This window comes from Sciurus vulgaris (genome assembly GCF_902686455.1).
Source record: "Sciurus vulgaris genome assembly, chromosome: 17".
NCBI lineage: Eukaryota > Metazoa > Chordata > Mammalia > Rodentia > Sciuridae > Sciurus > Sciurus vulgaris.
The window spans coordinates 25033297-25053617 of record NC_136478.1 but is presented as its reverse complement, the minus strand read 5'-3'; the positions used below and the strand labels follow the sequence as shown (position 1 = coordinate 25053617).

The 20321-nt window shown below is 36.0% G+C and overlaps 1 pseudogene across 1 annotated transcript; it reads right to left on the bottom strand.

Moving 5' to 3' along the window:
• Positions 1-10404: 10404 nt before the first annotated feature.
• LOC306647763 (heat shock protein HSP 90-beta-like) lies at positions 10405-12585 on the bottom strand (annotated as a pseudogene). The gene has a single exon. The product of its transcript is annotated as a heat shock protein HSP 90-beta-like (transcript).
• Between the last annotated feature and the right edge of the window lie 7736 nt (positions 12586-20321).

Here is a 20321-nt window from a genome sequence, read left to right as displayed (position 1 = left end):
ATGTTTTAGGGGTTTATTTTGCTTTTTAATTTCTAGATTAATATTTCTATCAATTTAGGAGACAAGTTTAGTTCCATAACTTTTTTTTCTTCCATTTTGCACTTTATGCATGTATTTCCCTACATCATTTCCTTCTTTTCTGTTAATTCTTTTAACATACTTATACAGTCCCTGGAAATCACTACTCTGCTAACTCCCAGAATAGTGTCATCGTTCTGTGGCTCCTGGTCCTGGGATGCAATATTTTAAGCAGCACCATGTGTATGCCATAAATGTGAGAATTCCTATTTCCTTTCAAAAGCTTTCATTTTTGTGTGTTCTGAATTTAATTTATTGTTTTGATCAGCTTCTTTACTTTCAAGCTAGTTTGGGAATGATGTGGAGTAACTCTCATTCTGAGGCTACATCAGATCTATTTATAAAGGAGAAGACTTTCTGGATTTTAATTGAATGACTGAGTATTCAGTGATACCTATTTATATGTTTGATTAGCTCTTTAAGCCTTCCTGGGACTGTCTTGCCTTCATAAAGAAAACTCTTCTGCCAGTTCTTACAGAGTCTCATGCTGCATGGGTGGAACAGTATTCAAAGACTCAAGAAGGTCCCTATACAGATATCTTGGTGCTTTTCTGCCCCACATATGTCTTCCTGTTTAATTGTCCCAAAATCTGATCCCTTTCTTCGGCCCAGTGAGACATTGCTGTCTGTGTGGCCAGACAAAATTTGTAAAATACATCAGAATCCAGGGTAAATGCAGTATTTACATCATGCATTTTCCTTCTCTCTCTTGCCCCTGCCTGCAAATAGCTGCTTCATAAATTTCATCCGTCAATACAGTTGTTTTATGGGTGGACTGTATGTTAGCTTATCCATAACTCTGTCTTCACCAGGATTGGAAATCCATTTTAGGTATATTTACTTCGCATTAAATTTTGTTGAACCCATTCAGCATGCCTAAGGAAATAATCTTCCTTTAGGGAGTCTTCTTTTGTTTATAGAAGCAGAAGAACTGAATTATTTGGCCAACATAGATAAATTTTCTCATAAGCATCAGTGACAGCAGGTCTTGAATATTTGTATAGCTTGAAAGTATAAAGAACCTTTAGATTAGGTAAAATGAAACTTCTGTATTGCTAAATGATTTGTCAGGGTTCACAGGACATATTTAGTGTGGGTGAAAGACAGAGCTAAGATGAAAACCTTAGAGCTTCAAACCTCACTTTTGGAGACTTAATCTTCTGGGCTGTATTTAGGGTGGAGGAATAATAGGAAATAGCAAGGGGTGAAGTTGCTAAAGAATGGCAGCTTCCTCCTGCGATTTAATTTAAATGCATCTCATTTCACACATTGCATTTTTTCCTTCAGAGATGGTTGAAAGAATGTGCTACACCTTCTACCTGTCTGTCTGATCACCAAAGAAGAAAGAGTAAAGATAATTGAAGTTTTCCAAGTCTACGTGTTGCCCGGCAGTCTGAGTCTAGGGGACGTTTTGTTGTTAAATGTCCCTACTGCCATATGTATCTACTAAGATGTATGTAAATGCTGAGCCATTTTTTAATTATCAGAGGGTGCATTGATTAAAAAAAAAAAAAAAAACATGAGAGGTTATTTAAGGAATTTTCATTTCTCTGTCCATTCATAATATTGGAAAGTACTTACTACTTACTAAGGGGAATTAATTGTCAATTAAAATAATGTATTTCTTCAAAAAAAGATCATTCTGGTACGACATGCTGCCATTGTGGAATGTTTTCTTATTGCCCTTGGGAAGTGCTGATTTACATAATATTTTAACTATCTTTCTTTTGGGTAGAGCAATCCCTTGTTAGCGTTCTGAACGTGTAACATTAAAAGGCTCGGAATTCATTTCCTTTTCTATTTCTTTTTCAAGTTGCTAACTGTGAAGATATAAGAAACAGACTAACACTCACCACTTCAATGTTTGACTTAGAAATGGAGCAGAGAATGGTGCACAATGCAGTTCATTCATGTTGGCAAAGGACTGAACTCCCCAGGGATCCAAAGTGGCAACATTTCCCTTTATACAGCTTTTCACAAACCCTGGACCTATATTAAATACAGTTTTTGACATGGATGCCCTTGAAAAATTCCCATGCCTATTATCAGCTCAGTTCTAGCAGTTCTAATTATCTTGTTTAACAATTTGAGGGGTATTTTATATTTTTTCCTGAAAGAAATTGCCAAACTAGAAGGGGTGATTTAGCTGCAAAGCATGTCTGTTTGGGTGGGAGAAACCATAATTGGAATCCTCTAAGTACCTGAAACCAAACTTTTCACTTTTGAAGGATGAAAAGATCTTTGGAGCCATCTAAGAGAATGGTTAACTTCTCTTTAATGGAGCTATCGTGGAGTTTTGCCAAGAGCTTTCCTGAAAAATGGCTCTATTGTAAACAGACATTTAAATAATGGAACTTACGTGACACAAACTAAACCTATTAATATTTTTAAATCCTACCCATAAGAAACTTTTTTTCCCAAGTTACTAAGTTTATTTCCTTATTTACCTTTTAGCCATAACACTAAATGTGTGTGTGTGTGTGTGTGTGTGTGTGTGTGTGTGTGTGTTTAATAGAAGAAGAAAAGAATATATGGTTTTGAAAGATTCAGAATATTTCTGGCTCAAAACTATGACAAATATTTTATGTCAACTCATTGATTCTCATAAACAACTCTCTCAATGAGCTGTGTTCCCACTCTATATAGTAAAAGGAACAACTTCTGAGAGATTAAAAGTGTACCCTATTGCACACAGATAATAGTAAAACAGAACCTAGATACAGGAATTCCATTCCTGTGATCCTGACCTGACACACTTTACAGGATGCATTAGATATCTAAAAAGATAAGGACAATAACATAGCAGTCTCTAAAGTAACCCTTTGTTCTCCTTCATGTTTTTTTCTCCTCAGTGGTAACACTACATTTTCAATTGAACTCAAAAAATTTAAATGATCTTTGCCTTTTCCTTCTATCATCTTAATTACTTCTGTCTTCCCTTCCTCTCTTGTCTACTTCTGTCTGTCACATTAACCAGGAGACTATTCAGTTCTTATCCTGTTGTCCTTGAACAGTTTATATACATTTTATTCTTGATTTTTTTTTTTTTTCTGTACTTCCTCTACTTAAAATGTAACCCTCCTACCAGGTATGATGGCACATACCTGGAATCCTAGCAGCTCAGGGGGCTGAGGCAGGGAGATTTCAAATTCAAAACCAGCCTCAGAAAAAGCTAGCCACTCATGAGCTCCTGTCGCTACATAAAATACAAAATAAGACTGGAGATGTGGCTCAGTGGTTGAGAGACCCAGAGTTCAACTCTGGTACCAAATAACAACAACAACAACAACAACAACATATATCCCTCCCTACTCTTTGATAATAATAATGAAGAGCTTATTTCATTCTAACCTCTCCTGTATCACCTTTCACCCTGATCTCCACATCACTGTTCGACTTATAATAGAATCCCATGTGTTTCTTTGTTGGTTTGTATGTGTTTGTTTTCATTTTATTCCCAGACTGAATCATAAGCTTCTGGAAGATGGGTATTGCATGCAAACAAGAAACACAATATTATAAATCCACAGAGAAAGAAGGGAGTTAAAAAACATTTTCTGAGTTTCTGCTAAAGACATAGTGCTAATTTTTTTTTTTTTTTGCTAATTCTTTATTTATTATTTTATTTAATCCCCTACAAAATATCCAAGGGAGATATAAGACCCCTTGTCTTAAAATTTTTGAATGTGTGGTTTAAGGAATTTAAATACTTTGCTGATGTCACCCCAAAATAAAGAGGTGAACAGTTTTTTGTTGTTTTTAACCTTTCTGAACACAAAAACTGTGTTCATTCTCTTATATGAAAGAACGTCTTCCAGGTTTCAGTTTGACTTTGTATTAATTCAGTTCCACAGTGGTAGAGGGAATTTCCAAATCCAAGTATTTGGACGTGGCATCCCAATGTGTATTTATTGCTATTAATATATTTAAGAAAACTGAGCATCAATTAGGAATATCAGCAGTTATTCACAAATTATATAACTTGGAAGAAAACCACTTTCCATATAAAATTAGGAAAATGAAAAATAACAATTAAATAATGAAAAAGTGTGAGATTAGCATGCATAACTTTAACAGTATAAGTGGACTCATTACCAAAGCAGAGAAGATGTTCCAAAGGTTTTAATTAATTTGGAAAAGTACCAGATATTTCTTGTATAAAATCATGACCATGTGCTCACTGAAATTTCTTTGACTTCTTAAACCAAAGGTGAAAAAATACAACCTTTAATTTTGAAAGAGACTTGAAGGCATGTGATGTGGCATGGGTGATAAATTGAAATCTTCTGTCCCTACTCACTCATTCCTCTTCATTTTCTGTGGGTAGACAAGGTTTGCCAGCAGAGCTGGCCCAGTAGACACACCTAATAACAAGAGGTTATTCTTATAGGACTGGCTCAGATTAACTTGTAAATCAAAGGGAATTGTTACTACTAGCAAGAGTTGAAACTGATTTACTTCTTTCCGCAAAGTTTCTCGAGTTCTCTATGTCACTAAATGGGTAGAGGCCAATATATTTTGCAAACAGAGAATGATGAGGTTTAGATGGAGTGAATGCTAGCTAACCAAGTCATGAAAAAGGAACTTAAAAAAAAAAATGACAAAATTGAAAATCGGGCTGATTCGTTAATACCTAAAATACATTGTTGTCTTAGTGTACTCAGAAATTCATTATTTTTTGGTCAGAATTTTTTATTGATTTCCCCTGACTTTGATATTTAATAGGTAGGATTTTATATATCTGGGTATTTAACATAAATCTTTAAAACATCAGTTTAGAAACTTTATTGAGATGTATTTCACATGCCATACAATTTACTAACTTGTGTTGTACAGATGAATATTCTATTCACAGTTCTGCAAACATCCTCATAATCAATTTTAAAACATTTCATCACCCCAGAAGGACATCCTATCATATCTAAGATGGTGCGATGGCTAAGTCATTACCATTAAGGTCACAAAGTTTTACCTCTTGTTTTCTTCTAGGAGTTTTGTAATTTTACTCTTATTTTTATGTATCCTTTCACAATTCCTTTCCCATTTTCCTCCAACCCATCCCATCCTGACTTTTTTTTTCTCCATATAGTTGCCTACTCTGCACTATTCATACAAAAGGAGCCACACTCTTGGGCCTTTTGTGACTATATTCTTTTCCTTTTTTGGTGGGTTTGAGGAAGAATAAATGGAGATGGATGTGGTATGATTTTGCAAATTTTTGCCAAAGAAGGTTGATATAATGACTATACATTTATTTCCTTTTTAATCCATGTTTTCATTTTATCCCAGCATTAATTTATTATTATTGTTGTCGTTGTTGTTATTATTATTATTATTTCTGTTGGATGTAATGGTCATAGGACCAGGATTGTTACTACAAATACTGGAAGCAGGTATGATTCCTAAGCAAAAAATTATAAATTTGATAGTGAATTTGGTTATCTAGTCTGGTGGTAAAAATAGCTCATTGATCCTGCAACTATATAATCTTAACTGAATGAGAATGAATTTAGAGGGAGGGATTTTCTAGAATAGTACTGCTGCCTGCAATCTAAACCCCCATATAACAGCCACATGTAACATCCCTACCAAGGGGGAAAAGTTGGGACATAAGAGACAAAGATAGTAACTTAGGGTAAAGAGTGAATAAATGAGTTCTGTAATGATAGAAATTCAATACTATATTAATCCTCTAAAACCAGAACAGGAGATGATATTTTCTCTTAACTCCATGATACCGTGTGTCCAAAAGGGTGAACTACAAGGTAGCTGAGTCTACTACTGCTTTTAGAATGAGTCTTAGTCTGTTTAGACTGCTATAGCAGAGTACCTTAAAATGATTATATATAAACAACAGTCATTTATGGCTCAGAGTTTTTGGACCTACGAAGTTCAAGATCATGGTGTCAGTGAATTTGGAGTCAGGAGAAAGTTTGCTTTGTGCTTCATGGATGGTACCTTCTTGTGATATTTTCACATTATGGAAGGAACAAAAAAGCTCCCTCAGCCCTTTTTCAAAAGGCACTAATCATATTCACAAGGTCTCCATCCTTATGAACTCATCATTTCCTAAAGGTCTTACCTCTTAACATTATTGCATTGAGCATTAGATTTCAGCATATGAATTTTGTGGGGACACAGAATTTCAGGTCAAAATAGACCATTATAACATCTCCAAATAAAAGTCTGCAAACTGAAATTAACTCACAATGCATCACTTTCGTATGATATGACAATGAATTGGATTAATTATTAATGATTGAAAAGACTTCTAGCATTTTATGAGGATCTTATGATTTTTATGATTATTTTGCTGTAAGGGATTGGGGGTCAAAGACCAGGGCATAGATATGATATAATAAGAAATATATATTTGATTTCAGCCCTCATTTCTTGTCATACAGCTCCTAATACCCTTAAAATTTCCAAGTGGTGAGTGTCTTTTAGTATGCAAATGAGATTACTGTTGAGGGGACTCCAGAATAGACTCAGGATGGGGGCTCATTGTCATGGAGAAGAATCCTGTGACTAGAGGGTTGGAATTCTCATCTCCATCCTCTGGGGTGGTGAGAAATGGAACCTGAAGGTTGACTTGATCACCGATAGCCAATGATTTCATCAATCATTCCTATATAATGAAGCCTCCATAGAAATGCAAACTGATGGGTTTATAAAGTTTCTTGATTAGTGAACCCCAGGGTGCTGGATGTTGGGGATCCTGGAAAGGAAATAGAAACTACATTTCTCTACTACTGCACCTTATCTCATGCATTGTTTCTATCTGCCTGTTTCTGAATTATATATTTTTATAATTGGGTTTTTTGTTTTTGTTTTTGTTTTTGTTTTGCGCTGCTGGAGATTGAACCCAGGACCTTGTGCTTGACAGGCAAGCACTCTACCAACTGAGCTATATCTCTAGTTCCACAAACTGGTATTTTTTTAAAAAAAGCAAATAAACCAATCTGTGCTACAAAATATAATGTAAATGATGTTAAATGACAAGCCATATAATGGGAGTAGTATGTATGTATATTTTATCAGAAATAAAGTATTCATGTCCAACAAAACAAGCAAACTGAAGGACCTCCAAAAAGGAGACCCCGACTCTATCCCTCCGACGACGGCAACCCCAATCAACCACAGGAGGCGTCACTTGATGCAAACCGCAAGAGGTGTTTATTCCAGCGCGCTGGGACCCGACTCGTGACTCACACAGGAGTCCAAGGGTCGAGTCCCTAGCAGAAAATCTTACAAGTTTATAAAGGCAGAAAACCACACATCGGGAGGGGTCGCACATGAAAGGGAGAAAAAGGAAAAAAAAAGAAAAATGGGGGAACAAAGCTGCCGGGAAATTCCAAAGGGGGTCTGAGTTGTCTGATAACATACAACATGTTTTACAATGTTTTACAACAGGGCGTAGATTCTGGTCAATAGTTTCTGGTAATCCTACTGTTTGAGCACTATCTAGTTATCTGGCTCAATTTACTCTTTTACTCTCTGTTTGGGGCTATTTCCTGGCACAGCTTTAGGGGCTTTTGCTCCCATCACTGGGAGGGAGACCTTAGGGAGTTAAGATAACCAGGAGGGTGACCTTAGGGAGTTAAGACAATGGGCGGGAGACCTTAGGGAGTTGAGATAAAACAACTTAAAAAAATGTTCATTCTTTAGAACAGCTTACAGCTTAAAAAATGTTCACTCTTTAAAACAGCTTAAAAAAAAGTTCATTCTTTCACAAACAACACACTTTCCTTTCCCATCAGTAGGAAGCAGACAGAAAACCCATTAAAAATAGCCAATGTACCCAATGGCAAGTCCCCCCAAATATGTCTGTAGTAAAACCATGTAGAAGGTGCTAAACTACACTAATGAACAGAGATATCTATATTAAAATAGCAGAGTGTAACTCATTTTGTGTTCACATGGACTTTTAAAAACAAGCATTAACTAGTTCAAGAGCCTACATATCCACCATCTTCTTTGGCAATTCAAATGCATAGATATAAATGTCTCAATGATATAAATAGATACAAATGTCTCAATCATTTCATCTCTGAAGAAAAAGAAGTCATTTTGCTTTTATTTTAAATATACCATTTGTCATTCTGTAAAATCCATGAGAAGATATTTATCTGCCTGGAATATGCTACTATGTATTTTATTCTTGTGACAATAGCAACAAATCACAAAATTTACTGATAACAACGTTTTAATTCCTTTGACATAAAAGTTACAGTCAATATAGCTATAAAATCATAGCAATACCATTTTCAAATAATTAGTGAAGTGACATATATGTATGTGTATATATATATATGAATGATATATATGTGAAATATATATATGTATTATGTTGTGTATGTGTGTGTGTGTGTGTCTGTCTGTCTCCTGTTTCCTTTCACAGATTAGAAACCACAGAAATGTGAAAATGATAACAGAATGGTCTTAGAAACTGGCATATATTGAATGCTGATCTGTAAAACCCTCATCTCAATACAATGTGCAGAGAACGATTGTGAATATTAATACAGGTGATTCTATGCTATTCAAAATATTTTTGTCCTCATTGATCACTTTATACTTTTTTTCCTTTATAAAAATATGACAATTTGGTGAAAAAGTAACTCACTCAAGCCAACACCAGATGATAATTAAAATAATTTGAGCTTTAACTCCAGTGTCTCATATATGGGGGTTCTTCTGATAGAAATGCTTTTGTATTCTATAGTACACAATTGGTAATTAATTGGGCTCTACTTCTCCAGGACATAATAATTACTTTTAAATTATTCTCTCTTATACTAATTAGGGAGTGTATTGCATTTATTTATTTTATGAATATGTGATTCTATCTTATTTATTTTAGTAGGTACATGTGATGTGTGAATTTCTCAAAATAGGGAGAGTGTCAAATTTATTTCTAGAAATTAGCAGGATATGTTTTCACTTAATTTTCATAGGTTAACTGTCCAGTGATACTCTTTTCTGTCTTCATTTATCCATTAAGTGATATTCAGTGGTATGACATATGTTCCAGGCAGTATGCTAGGCATGGGGGTTTCATCAATAGGTAAGTCAGACAGAGTTCTGGACTTCTTAGCCTTTACATGTTCATGTACCCAAGATGTACACACAGAGATAAGTGGGAAATAGGCCTGAGGATTACCAAATGTCCATTTGGTATGCTAGAAGGAAGTATCTAAGATGATGTGATAGGAGAAAGTAATCATGCAGTTTCCCCTTGGGGAGAACATAGTCAATGCAAGACCTTAAATTAAGAAAAAAAGCAGTCATATCTGACATTTGGTATATGAGGAATGGTGTTTCAGGCAGAACAAAGAGTAAGTTAAACCTTAGGGCAAGGAAAAACTTCATGACAATCAGAAAAGAATCCAAGTAAGCAATTTAATGGGAGAATAATAAAGAATTGAAGCAGGATAAGTAATTGAAATTTGTTCTAAATGTAATATAATGGCACTTAAAACTCACAAATTTTGTGGAAAGACTAAATTAAACTATAACTCATCATTATATTTATATAGCAAAACTATTTTCTAGGATAGTAAAGGATAGGGAGAGAGAAAATCCAATATCCTTTTGGGAAATGTTGGGCCTGAGATGGTTTTGAGACCTTAAAGCTGATGTTTTAAGAAGGCACTTGGATGCATGACTCTAGACTTCAGTGGAAAAATCTTGAACAAAAGATATTCATTGAGTTGATACATTTATAGATGACATGAAAACCCATGGACAAGGGGAAAGCATGAGCTAATTCAATCACAAAGGATTGGAATAGTTTAAGGTGAACAAAAGTAGAAAATGTTGCAAGAAATTTGAAATGGAGTTCTCAGTACGAGATGAAAGACTTTCAAATGAGTAGGAGAGGTGCACCCATCAAAAGCTGGCAAGAGACTGTGAAAATAAGAGAATGGTCCCTTGAATTTGGTCATGTGGAGATATTGATGTACGGATATTGATGTATTGAAATACGTATTTATTATGTTTTTCCTTTTTGTTTCATTTTTTAGTTCTATTTTCATATTTTATAATAGGGTGTATACCAGAACTTTTTTTTTTTTATTTTGCATACTTTAACTTTGGAACAAAATAAAACAACAAAAAACACAATACAACATCCAACCCTGCTGCCAAACTAGGTAGGGGATGGGGGACTTGAAGGCCCTTTTTCTTGCCTTAAGACACAAAGGACAGGAGAAAAATCACTAGAACATCTGTCAACAGAGGAAGCCAGGTGGGAAAGGGCCATTCACAGCTAATGTAGAAGCCAGAGGGACACTATACAGAGGGCAGATTTCTCAGTGGCAACTCCTAATCTACTTCCATGTGAGATGCGTTCTCATTACTCTCAAGAAGGGGTACCTCATCAGGAACAGTATTGCTGGGTTCCTCTGCTGTCACTTCATCTTCATCAATGCCCAGGCCTAGCTTTATCATGTGGTAGATGCGATTAGAGTGGGTTTGGGGGTCCTCACGGGAGAAGCCAGAAGACAGCAGCGCAGTTTCAAACAGCAGCACCACCAGGTCCTTGACAGCCTTGCCATTTTTGTCTGCCTCTGCCTTTTGCCGCAGTATCTCCCCAATCGGGTGGTCAGGGTTGATCTCCAGGTGCTTTTTGGCCGTCATGTAGCCCATTGTAGAGTTGTCTCAAAGTGCCTGGGCCTTCATGATCCGCTCCATGTTGGCTGTCCAGCCATAGGTGCTGGTAACAATGCAGCAGGGGTGAAGACACAAGCCTATTGGAGATTGTCACCTTCTCAACATTTTTATCCAAGATTTCCTTCATGAGCTTGCAAATGTTCTCAAATTTTGCCTTGCTCTCCTCCATTTTCTTTTTTTCCTCCTCATCCTCAGGTAGCTCCAGGCCTTCTTTGGTCACAGAGACCAGGTTCTTCCCAACAAACTCCTCAAGTTGCTGCACATAGTATTGATCAATAGGCTCAGTCACATAAACCACCTCAAAGCCCCGCTTCTGCACACGCTCCACAAAAGCAGAGTTGGCCACCTGCTCTATGTTTTTACCAGTGATGTAATAGATGGACTTCATTGTCTCCTTCATGTGAGAGACATACTCTGACAGAGAAGTCACCTCATCTCCAGACTGAGAGGTTTGGTAATGCAGCAGCTCAGAAAGGCACAGCCAATTAGTAGAATCTTCATGGATTCCAAGCTTAAGATTTTTAGGAAATGCCTCATAGAATTTTTTGTAGTTCTCTTTGTCTTCTGCCAACTCAGAGAAGAGCTCAAGGCACTTATTCCCAATGTTTTTGCATATGAATTTCAAGATTTTGCTCTGCTGAAGCATTTCTCGGGTGATATTCAGGGGCAGGTCCTCAGAGTCAACAACACCATGAATAAAGTTGAGATACTCTGGTATCAGCTCATCCACAGCTGTCCATGAGGAACACATGACAGACACAGAGTTTGGTGATGTTGTTGCTCTTCTTTTTCTCAAAGAGGTCAAAGGGAGCCTGCCAAGGGATGAACAGAATTGCCCCGAATTCCAACTGATCTTCTACAGAGAAGTGCTTGAATGCCAGGTGGTCTTCCCAGTCACTGGTGAGGCTCTTGTGGAATTCTCCAGATTCTTCCTGAGTAATGTCATCGGGGTTTCTGGTCCAAATAGGCTTGGTCTTGTTCAGTTCTTCATGATCAATATATTTCTCCTTAATCTTTCTTTTCTTTTTCTTATCCTTACCAGTATCATCCTCTTCATCTGAGCACACATTTTCAGTCTTGGGTTTCTCCTCATCATCCTTATCTTCCTCCTCTGTCTCACATTTCTCTTCTTTTGCCTCATCATCACTGATTTCCTTCTCTTATCCCTTCTCCAAATAATGGGTGATTGGATAGCCTATGAACTGTGAGTGCTTCTTCACCACTTCTTTGACCTGCCTCTCCTCTAAGTACTCTGTCTGGTCTTCTTCGAGGTGGAGAATGACTTTAGTACCCTGGCCAATGGGCTCACCATGATCAGCCCATACAGTGAAGAATCCCCCAGCAGAAGACTCCCAGGCATACTGTTCATCATCATTGTGCTTTGTGATCACACCCACTTTCCCTGCTACCAGATAGGCAGAATAAAATCCAACACCAAATTGCCCAATCATGGATATGTCTGCACCAGCCTGAAGAACCTCCATAAATGCTTTAGTACCAGACTTGGCAATGGTTCCCAAGTTGTTTACAAGATCAGACTTGGTCGTGCCAATGCCTGTGTCCACCAAAGTCAGAGTCCTTTCCTGAGGGTTGGGGATGATGTCAATTTTCAGCTCTTTACCACTGTCCAACTTGGAAAGGTCTGTCAGACTCTCAGAGCGAATCTTGTCCAAGGCATCAGAAGCATTAGAGATCAATTCCTGAAGGAAAATTTCCTTGTTGGAATAGATGGTATTGTTGATGAGAGACATGAGTTGCCTGAAAGGCAAAGGTCTCCACCTCCTCCTCTCCATGGTGCACTTCCTCAGGCATCTTGACGAGAAGGGCTGCGAGTATTAGCGTGGGCCGGAATAGTGTGCGACTCGTTCGCCACACCTAGGCTGCGGGGGGGTGGGGGGTGACTCGAGAGAGCTCTACCAAACTTTCTAACTTTCAATTTTAACTTTAAAATTCCCATGAACATCTCAGGAGCAAAATCTTGTTTTCTAATATCCTTCTCCAATGAGGGAAAACAGGGCTTCTGGAAGAAAGGGAGCTGCTTCACGCACTGGGAAAGGGTATATACAAGATGAGCCTAGAGCATCTTATAGTACCCAACAGTCGTGAAGTGCTTTAAAAAATATTAATAGAAGTTTGTTTAGGGGATACAGAAACCAACTGAAAAAGCTCCCATGAGCCACAAAATAAAGTAATTCAATATATAAAGTATTTGTGAGCCCATATTAATAGAAATGAATTACTGATAGATAAATGGAAGATAAATATTATGTAGATATTCTGTATGTAAATAAGTGGAGTGTAACTCCCTACTCCTTAAGGTCAACTGCACATAGAAATCTTTCTAAGTAGTGTGGTATGGAAACAGGGTAAGGGGTTGCTTGACAGTAAATCACCCTGACAAAAGCTACCTCAGGAAGGAAAGTCAAGGTCAGTAATGATAAGTCATGTTGATAATAGGTACACTTAATGTTAGCATGAAAGGACCAGACTGGAAGCAAACTTTAGGGATCATTTTAGCCTTTTACTGAGAAGCAAAGTTTCATGTAGGAACAGGGCAGGCAGGAACAGGGTAACACTGTCAAATCCACTTTTTCCTAGTGGAAAATGAGCCACTGAACAAAGGAGGGTACTGGGCTCATATAGATTATACTGAGAGGTGACTTAATTAATGAGCATGTCAGCTTGGGCGCTCAAGAATTGGGGGTTTGTTTACGGGGTGATAGGTGAGGAAGTCTGGGGTTGTGACCAATGGCTGGGATTAATTTTACTGGGTCAGTGGTTGGTATCTGGAAAGGATTTGTTTGGGGAAGGGTCAATGCTTTGTCCTCTTCCCAGAGACTGCCTTTCTAGATTTGATGGACACCTCTCCCCAGGGTTTGTTTGATCACTGGGAAAGACTGTATTGGGAAAGGATCAATGCTCTCAATGTATGGCGCTTTTTTTTTTCCTCGCTCCCCTTTTCCCAGGTCTCATTTTTGGGATTTGTCATTTTCCATATCTAATACTTAATGAGATATGATTGATATAAATGGCACTTCATAGTTTTCCACTTAAAAACTCAAAACATCAGTCTAATCATGACAAAAACATTAGACAAAGCTTTAATAGAAGGATATTATACAAAATATTTGACTAGCACTCCTGAAAATTGTCATTGTCATCAAAAACAGGAGAAACTCAAGTCAGTGTCAGAATCAAGAGGAGCCCAAGGAGACATGACATAATGTCATGTACAATGTGGTATCCTTAATAGGATCCTGAAAAAGCCAAAGGATATTAGGTTAAAAACTCAGGAAATATGAATAAAGTCTGAATGTTAACTAATAATAATGCATCAATATTGGGCTATTAATTGTTACAAATGCACCATAGTAATAAAAAATGTTAATGATAGAGAAAATTGAGAGCAGGGTTCATTAAACTCTGTATTACCTCTGCAAGTTTTCTAGAATCCCAAAACCATAGTAAAAAAGTAAGTTTACTTTAAAAGTACCTGTCAACAAATGTCTGTTGTATAGATGCGGAAATTAAAATTCAGATAAGAAAATTGGTTCAAAGGATGGAGGGTTAATAGATGTCAGAGAAAGCTTTCCATACATTATACTGCACATGCTTACCTCTTAATGCAGCCAGGAAAACTGGCTTTCTTGTTTCCTTTATTTTTGTTCCTCATGAAAGAAACAAACTCCTTACTGTTCAGAGAACTAAAGTCTAAATGGTGGAATGAGACAGACATCATTACCATATATATATATATATATATGGTATATATATATATATATATATATATGATTGCATGAATGCTATGAATCTACATCGTGTACAAACATAGAAATGAAATGATGTACCCCATGTGTGTACAATGAATCAAAATGCAGTCTGTAAAAAATTAAAAGATAAATAATAAATAAATTAAAAAAATAAAAGTTGGATAAGATCCTTAAAAAAAAAGAAGTATGTGAGAGCAACCAGAAAAAAATCATCCTATAGGAACCTAAAATATGGAATCAGTTCAACTCAAGAGACAGTCACTATTAAAATGAATGCTTCTGAATAAAACATATGCTAACACCACAATTATTAAATATGTATTTAGACAACAAGCATCAAGAATATGCCCAGCTTTGTGTGAGATGAAAAAGAGGACACTGCTCCTCCTTTTGAAGAAACAACATTTGCACACAAAAATGAAAGACCGTTTGGTGATGTGCACCAAATTTCTCTGAGAATGAGAAACCTGTTTTGTTGTCCAAAGGTCCGAGTTTCCAGATAGGGTCGAAGACTGTGGGTTAGAGATGGGAAGTATTGTGATGAGTGATGACAAGAAAAGTTTTTCCTGAAAGAAATTCAAATGGTGCTTGCAAATTGGGAAGATAACAAAAAGAACTATCAGTTGGAGAGTCACAGATATGTAGCCAAAACTTTTATTTATTCAACCTTTGACTGATGAAATATCATTAAGCATTTCAAACTTGCTCAAAGTTGATGTCTTACAGGAATATGTTTGTATGCAATCATTACATTTTGACTATGATTTTAAAAATTCAAATATAATGATCCTAAAAATGTATTTCTTTTTATTATGTATATGTTTAATATATTACAAAATATAATTGACAGTCAATTTGTTTCTTGACTTACCTTTTTCTAGCACTTCATTCTGACTCTTGGACCCATCTAGAACAAGAGTTAATCACTACTAAGAGTTTAGTCTAGATTTCTTATAAGACTTTATCTAAACTTTCCATCCTATAGAACTTGATGCATATTAATTTACTGATTTAAGCCAACTTAAAAGATTACTGAATATAATTTGGCTGAATTAGATTAAATCACCTTTAAATGTCAAGTATTATAGCTGAACTAATGGATCATGTATTTGCATTTATATCATGGTAGCAATTTTGTTTTTTTTTTTTTTTTTGGTTTATTCTCATACTTAAAATCAATTAGGGTCTTTTCAACAATGACTTATGAAGAAATAATGTTTTCACTTTTAAAATCAACTTCACAATTTCTTGTCGAAATAATTTGTGATCATATTTTTTCACGATTCATTTTGCTGAAAGCTTCACAGAAATTACATAAATGACAACTACCACAACAGGAAAAAAAAAATGGTACATATGGCTGTGAAGCTGAGTCAGAACTGAATTATTCCATGGATTGTTGACATCTTGACAGGAAACATGTGGAATATAGGACTATCACTCTCCACATTGATTTCATACAACATAAGGCACAAGCCATCTTGTCAGATCTTTCCACATCTCTTTTAAACTGCAAACATTTAGATTAACAAGAATATTCATCACTGTCATAATACAGAATTTTAAAAGTGAAATAAAACTATTGAGTTACCAATGGTGCTAGATTAGGGAAAAATACCTCATATTTCAAATTGACAATACTGGAGAGTACTATGACATCACAATAGTGCTGAGAAATATCACGTTATTTTTTGTTTTCCACTTCTTTTTGTTCCAAGCTGATAGGGGGAAAAGAAAAAAAAAACAACAACAACAACAACAACAACAAAACCAGCATCAAATTCTCTCATATTTTAGGAGTCTACCAAACACAGATCTTGCCCAGAAATCTCTATAATGAAGGTAACAACAAAGTAAAAACAGACTCTAAAATGTATAATTGTGTATAATTTTCCTTTTTTTTTTGTAAGAATATATTCCATGGAGCCTTGAGAGACTGTGGAGTTAATGAAACCTTTCCTTCATTTCTATCTCTCCATGACTACAAAGCTGTGTTTCAGATTTTTCATTGGGGGATCATGAAAAGTATTTTTCATACCAGGCATTCTTAATTTTAAATGAAATTATCACATCTTCACACGTAATATGCATCCTCTGGGTACTTTTAAAATACTGACTGACAGAGTAAATAACATTGTGGTGATTAATTAGGCACATCTCAATTTTTATTCAAAAGTCATTAGAAAAAAATCAGGAACTTTATTAATCCTATCTCCAGCATCCACTTGATCATAAATACAACTCTCAAAATCACTGCATATTATACATACAAGCCTCTCCCATAAATGTGTCTCAGTATCTATAAATGAAATTCAGAGAAAGCGCCTAGAAAGGACAAAGTAATAAGTTCTTTCATAGATGAAAGACATGTGTCGATTTAAATCATGTAGTATAGATGACAAAGATAGCCACATAATCTGTAATATAAGCCAATTTACAGTAGTTTTCTTTTTTTCTCTTTAACAAATACCATGCCATCTACAGTGGTTGAAATATTTTCTGTTAAATAAAAATATCAATTTGTTCCCTGCTGCCCTGGTTGTAAATTGCCTGTACATAGTCCCAAGCTAACTTCACAATCTCTTTATCATGTGGTATTTTCTACTATTTCCAAAGCAGGCAGGACAAATGCCTCTTTACACCATTATGTACCTAGAAACCTAAATTATGCTTATAATGGCTATCAAAACTGAAAAGAGAAATGCTCAATGTAACCTTGAGAATGCTTGCTCCTTTAATTCTCCTGAAAATACAGATCTTGTCTTTTTCATTTTGCCATCAACTTAACATTAAATGCAATGCATTAGATATAGGAGGTGCAATTACTTGATTTTGCTTTTGAAAAAAAAAAATGCCTTTTCAAAGATAAATAGAGGAATATTCTCTATGCCCAAGGACTATAGAATTCTACACTTCAATGTTGTGAAACACTGTTATCAGCAATTTGATTATCTGTCAATGAAAATAAATCATTGAAAGAGAAACTTAACATTTTAAATTTGCTGCCTATAACTTACAGATGTTATATTTCAATAAATTAGTTTTAAAACTCTTGAAGGCATATTTATTTTATAAAAATGTTGGACCAATTGTACTTATAAGCTAAATAAGGAAATGAGGGGAAAATAAGGTGATTTGGTAATGTTCATGAGCACATTTCCAAATAGGCAATAATCATTCAAATGATAGGATTAAATGGAAGTCTCAATTAAAAAGAGTGTATTGTTTGATTTGTTAAAACAATAAGAATAATCATTCTTCAAGTATGCTAAAAAGGTCACTAGTCTTGTTAACAGTGTTGTTGGCAGTTTCCTTTTAATTGTTCCATCTTTTCTCATTAAAGCACATTATATATCATTGGGGTTTCAGATTAAACCACAAATAGATTATTTTCTTTCCTCCCACTTCTTAAATGTCCTCAATCAGTTTTCTGTTTCTTACCTCAATTTCTTTTTTCCATTATGGAATCGTCTGGGGTTTGACATGGGAATCCCATCCGAGGCAGGCTGAAGCAATAGTAATGGTAGCACTTATGTACTTATTGGCGGTAAGTCAGAGTTGTGCTGTATCAGAAAAGCAGCCCAGAAACAGATACAAAAGAAAAGCAAAACAAAAATTTACCATCCTTTTTTTAATTTAATTTTTTACAGACTACATTTTGATTCATTGTACACAAATGGGGTACATCATTTTGTTTCCATGGTTGTACACGATGTAGAGTCATACCGTTCGTGTAATCATACATGTACAGAGGGTAATGAAGTCAGTCTCATTCCACCAGTTTTCATACCCCCCTCCCTCTCATTTCCTACATAATCCCAAGTTCCTCCATTCTTCTCTCACTTCCCACACGCCCCACCCCTATTATATTTCATTCTCCTCTTATCATGGAAAACATTCGGCCTCTGGTTTTTGGGGATTGGCTTATTTCACTTAGCATGATATTCTCCAATTCCATCCATTTATTTGCAAATGCCATCCCTTTTAACTGTGGACAAATCACCTCCCCTACTTTTTTCATTCTTTTATGTTGAGAAGAGCCGAATCTGTCAACTTCCTTCATCTCCACTTTGAATAGTGTCAAGGAAGTGGCACTTGGGTACAGGGGATTCTCTTAGTAAGCACAGTGAGTTTGTGACTGAGTTGGGGGACACTTTCAGAAGCTACATATTCATGTTCTCACAGCTCTGGATCAGCATGTTGTACACGATGCTCTGACTTCTGGCCCTACCTGTGGCCTAAGTACCATGTGTTCAACTTGACGCTGGATTTTTTTTTTTTTTTTTAGTAACTTTAATGAATTTCTCAAGGTAACCATTTATTTGGAAATGACTAAGAGTCTAAGTCATGGTCTGTTGTTATCTGGGTTTATCCACTAGAAAAGCAGAGAGTGTGAAATGAGGACACCCACACACAGCCGCCAGCCCATGGAGTCTTTCAGCATCACTCAGTTCTTGGTTTGAAAGCTTAGGATATCATTCATCTAACCAAGGGAGGGTCAGGTAGGAAATTTGGGGGTTATATCTGATATAAGATACTGTTTTTAAAAGATAGTCACTGGCTCCTCAAGGGTCACAAAATGGCTGAAGTGACCTAATAGAGCCACCTACCAGGAAAACAGTAAGGATGTCTCTTTGGCCAAGAAGTCCATAGGTGGTAGGCCTGAATATTTCCCACAGGAACAGCTTCTAACAGGCATGAGGGTAATGACAGATAGGATGGTCAGAGACTCCTCAGTGACTTAAAACACTTTAATTCCAATATAATTTTTAACAGTGGCAAATGCAAGGGCCTGGGACCAAGCTATCTGAGTTCCTATTCCAAAGTAAGACACTTTACCCCTGTTTTCACTTGCTTCTTTATGGAAGGGACATTAGAGTTTCTTAACATGAAATGACCGATGTGAGAATTCACATTGTAATCCCCAGTAATTTAACACATAGCATATTGCCAGGATATTGATTAGTGCTCTGTAAATTCTACATCATAATAATAACATGACTACAATTATTATTTCTGCCATCTGAAGTCAACACTCTGGCACTTAGGTTAGAAAGAAAAAGTAGCTGGGTTCCTTCCTGAGTACAAGAGTCAATGCAGATAATGAAAACTGAAGGACTTTTTTTGCCTAAATTGACATCTACTCTAATAAAGAATGCCTGAAATTGGATACTTTAGCATCATGAAATAGTTACCTTCCCTACATCTCAAAAGATTTGCTTGCTTATTCAATTTGAAAATAAATATATATGCAATAACTAAAATAATTTGTAGAGATACCTATCCAAATTGGAGTGGCATAGTTATTTTCTCTGTGATTTTTTTTCTTTCAAACAATATATATGTTGTTTCAAACTATATATATATATATATATATATACACACACACACAGGGTTAGTAGCCATGGCATGATATTTATGATATTTGCCATAAAACTACCCCCACATTTTTACTCCTATATATATATATATGATTGAACCCAGAGGTGCTGAAACCTGAGCCATATCCCCAACCCTATTTTATATATTTTTTAATATTTGAGATAGGGTCTTGCTAAGTTGCTGAGGCTAGCCTTTGAACTGGGGATTCTCCTGCCTCAGCCTCCCAAGCTACTAGTATTAGTCTTGTGCCACTATTCCTGGTTCAGAATATACTTTGAAGATTTTATTCAGTTCCTATATAGCTGATATGTATAAAATTCCCTACTACAATTAGATACTAGAAATTACTTAAATTTCGATTCTATAGCCAGGTCTTTGTGGGGCTTTCCCTATTTAAAAATGGTAAATAAAATATTA